The 4,413-nt window shown below is 43.5% G+C and overlaps 1 non-coding gene across 1 annotated transcript; it reads left to right on the top strand.

Moving 5' to 3' along the window:
* Positions 1–3,510: 3,510 nt before the first annotated feature.
* Positions 3,511–3,614, top strand: LOC115068338. Its single transcript, XR_003847702.1, has one exon. It is a non-coding gene; the product is annotated as a U6 spliceosomal RNA (small nuclear RNA).
* The last annotated feature ends 799 nt before the right edge of the window (positions 3,615–4,413 follow it).

Here is a 4,413-nt window from a genome sequence, read left to right on the forward strand (position 1 = left end):
TTATAAGTGCATGTATTTAAGTGCATCCACGTGTGCAATGCCTAAGAAGTCCAGAAGATGGCATCAGATCCCCTGGAACTGTAGTTACAGATGGTTGTTAGCTACCATATAGGTGCAGGAAACTGAGCCTGGGTCTGGTACAAGAGCAGCCAGTGTGCTTATATGCTGAGCCATCTCTCCGATCCCCTTTCTTTTTCTAAGGTTTTATTTTATTATTAATAATTATTATTATTATTTTGGTTTTTTGAGCTAGGGTCTCTCTGTAGCCCCAGATGGCCTGGAACTTGCCATGTAGACCAGGCTGGTCTCAATCTCACAGAGACCTGTGGGCCTCTGCCACCTGACTATGCCCAGTTCTAAAAGATTTTATTTTTATTTATGTGTATGTATCTATGCATGAGTACGCAGGTGCCCTGGTGCCTGCAGAGGCAGTGAAAGCATCAGATCCCCTGGAGCTGGAGTTACAGGTGATTATAAGCCACCTGATGTAGATGTTGGAAATTGAATACAAGTCCTCTGAAATCAGAACAGCAGGTCCTTTTAAACACTGAGCCATCTCTCCAGCATCATCTGTAATTCTTAAAGCTCTTGTTCCACTATATACTTTATATTTTCTTCCAGAAACTGCTTTCTGATAAAAGTGCAATTATTGTTTTTTTTTTAAAAATATACACAGGGGCTGGAGAGATGGCTCAGCAGTTAGGAGCACTGACTGCTCTTGCAGAGAGAGGACCCAGGTTGGATTCCCAGCACCCACATGGTAGCTAACAACCATCTGTAACTCCAGTTCCAGGAGATCTGAAGCCTTCTTCTGACCTCCAACATTACACAACACAGGTGCAGTCATACACATGCAGGCAATACACTCAAACAACACAAAATAAAAATAAATAAAATATTTTTAAAAACTAACAAAGCCGGGCGTGGTGGTGCATGCCCTATAGTCCCAGCACTCGGGAGGCAGAGGCAGGCGGATCTCTGTGAGTTCAAGGCCAGCCTGGTCTACATAGTGAGTTCCAGGACAGCTGGGGCTACAGGGAGACCCTGCTTCAAAAAGACAAAAACAAAACAAAACAAAACAAAACAAAACAAAAAAACAAACCTAACAAAAAGGAAAAGAAAGATCATAAGCAGGATACAGTAGTGAACTGCAGCGTACATCAGGGGACATTAAGGGTGGTCAGGGCTAAGGAGAAAAGAAAGCGACACGGGAAAGGGAGGCATGCAAAGTAGCCACAGACTGCCCTACAGGGTGACATGTGTCTAAAGACCTCAAAGAGCAGAGACAAAGCCAGGAAGGTATGTGGGGAAAGAGCATTCCAGGCTAAGAAATGGAAGCCAGGTAGCTTAGGGCTGGGCCAAGAGAGGTGAAGAGAGGGGCAAATAGGCTGTGGATCCATCACAAAGCTCTGGTCTCTTCTCAGAGGCAGGGGCCCACTGGAGGTGTGGAGGAAGCCTCAGCAGCCTGGTAGACAGAATACAGGTGGATGGGGAGGAAGGCCTGCTGCAGTTATCTAGGCAAGGGGGGATGGTGCCTGGGACTGGCTTAGAAATGACCAGATTTCTACTGTGCTTTGAAGTGGAGCCCATAGTTTCAGATGTGCTGGATCTATGGTATGAAACAGAAGAGTCCAGGTACCAGAATGAAGGTCCGACAAGGCCTTGGCCATTTTCTCTGCAGAGGGAGACAGAGAGCTGGAACAGGTTGGGGGAGATGAAGTGCTTCTGGCTCAGCATATTTAAGTTCCTTACCTGGGGTTGAACAAGGAAAAGCATTTTGTAACTTTTGGGAGGAACCAAACCACGTTAGCTCTGTTTTTAGGAGGAACTCCACAGATCGGGACAGGTAGCTGGTTAATCCCATTAGTACATGGATAGCTTTGAACAAAGAAGATATATCTGGAGACAGTTTAGCCCTTTTATATAAAACGGCCATATCTTCTGCTTGCAACATATTTTTCTTTGATCTTTTTTATTTTTTTTAGAGTCTTGTGTAGCTCAGTTTGTCCTTAAATTTGCTATGTAGTGGAGGATGACTTTGAACTTCTGATTCTCTAGCCTCCACTTCTCTAGTGCAGGGATGACAGCACGTACCAGCACATCCGGTTTTATGTAGTGATGGGGATTGAACTCAGAGCCTCATGTATGCTAGATAGGCACTCTATCAACTGAGCTACATCTTCAGTCCACATTTTGAGATGTAGACATTTTTTTTAAACTTTTAAAATTTATTTTTATTTTATGTGTATGAGTGTATTACCTGCATGCATGTCATGTATGCATGAGTATATTGCCTGCATGCATGTCATGCATGCACCGGTGTCATGCAATGCTGCGGAGGTCAGCAGAGGGATTCAGATTCCCCTGGAACTGGAATTAAGGACGGTTCATAGCCGCCATGTGGGTGCTGGGAATCGAACCCGGGTCCTCTGCAAGAGCAGTCAGTGCTCTTAACCGCTGAGCTATCTCTCCAGCCCCAGAGATTTAGAAATTTTTCTTTTTTCTTTCTTGAACTTAAAAAAAAAAAACAAAAAACATTTATTTCCTTAGCCAGGCATGGTGGCACATGCCTTTAATCCCAGCACTCGGGAGGCAGAGACAGGTGGATCTCTGTGAGTTCAAGGCCAGCCTGGTCTACATAGTGAGTTCCAGGACAGCTGGGGCTACAGAGAGACCCTGCGTCAAAAAGACAAAAAAAAAAATTATTTCCAGCCGGGTGTAGTGGTGTACACCTTTAATCCCAGCATGTGGGAGGCAAAGTCAGACAGATTTCTGTGTGTTCAAGGCCAGCCTGGTCTACATAGTGAGTTCCAGACCAGCTGGGGCTACTGGAAGAGCCTGTCTCAGAAAAAAAAAATCTATTTCTGGGGCTGGAGAGATGGCTCAGCAGTTAAGAGCAATGGCTGTTGCTCTTGCAGAAGACCCAGGTTTAAGGGTTCAATTCCCAACACCCACATAGTGGGTAACAACCATCTGTAACTCCAGTTCCAGGGGATCTGACACCCTCTTCTGACATCCTTGGGTACTGCATGACACAGGTGCACTTACACATATGCAGGCAATACATTCATACACATAAAATAAAAAATGATAAAATTAAAAAAATCATTTCCTTGTATTTCTAATTTTAAATGATTGTCCTACTTTTCCTTACATTTTCTTCTAACCAATGACATATGGATTTCTGTTATAAACTGATGACACACTCTCCTGACATGTTCAGCCTGTATTTTTATTTTTGCAGTGCTTTTTTTTCTTTAAAAAAATTTGTTTTCTTACTTATTTTTATCATATATATGAGTGTTTTGCCTGCATGTATGTAAGTGTACCATGTGTATGCAAGGCTGGTGGAGGCCAGCAGAGGGCACTGACTCCCTGAAACTGGAGTTTCAGATGGTTGTTAACCACCATGTAGGTGTGAAGAACTGAACCCAGGTCCTCTGCAAGAGCAGCAAGCTAGAGTTATCTCTCTAGCTCTATTATTTTATTTTTTAAAAATATTTGTTTATTGTGCTTGCTTCGGCAGCACATATACTAAAATTGGAATGATACAGAGATTAGCATGGCCCCTGCGCAAGGATGACACGCAAATTCGTGAAGCGTTCCATATTTTTAAAAATGTTATTGAATAGGTTAATGCTGTTGTAATGAAATGCTTCTTCTAATTAAAAAAAAAGTCTAAATAAAAAAATATTTATTTGAGACAGGGTCTCACTATATAGCCTGGCTGGCCTAGAACTCACTACATAGACCAGGCTGGCCTCAAACTTACAGAGATCTACTTGCTTCTGCCACCTGAGTGCTGGGATTAAAGGCCTGTGCCACCACACCTGGCCTAATACTTATTTTTATGTGTATGAGTGTTTTGCCTGCATATATGTAAGTGCACCACATGTGTGCAGTACCCGTGGAGGCCAGAGGAGGGCACCACATTCCCTGGAATTGAAGTTACAGATAGTTGTGAGCTGTCATGTGGGCATTGAGAATCAAACCCAGGTCCACTACAAGAGCAGCAAATTCTCTTAACTGCTGAGTTATCTGTTGAGCCCTAGGGCTGGATACTTTATCCTAGGCAAACCCTCTACCACTGAGCTACAAACCCAGCACTACTTGAAAAAAAAAAAAGAGGATGCAGGGGCTAGAGATGGTAAAGTACTTGTCTAGCATGCATGAAGCCCTGGGTCCTATCCCCAGCATATACTGAGCATGATAGAACAAACTGTAATTCCACAATTCCATAGGTGGAGGCAGGAAGATCAAAAGTTCAAGGTCATCCTCTGTTTAACTTCCATTTCTAGGCCAGCCTAGGTAATAAAGCTGTCTCAAAAACCAAACAAGTTTAGGAGGCAGGCATGGTGGTGTATGCCTTTAATCCTAGCACTCAGGAGGCAGAGACAGAAGGAGCTCTGTGAG

Source organism: Nannospalax galili, unplaced genomic scaffold (genome assembly GCF_000622305.1).
Source record: "Nannospalax galili isolate Female #2095 unplaced genomic scaffold, S.galili_v1.0 scaffold548, whole genome shotgun sequence".
Taxonomy (NCBI): domain Eukaryota; kingdom Metazoa; phylum Chordata; class Mammalia; order Rodentia; family Spalacidae; genus Nannospalax; species Nannospalax galili.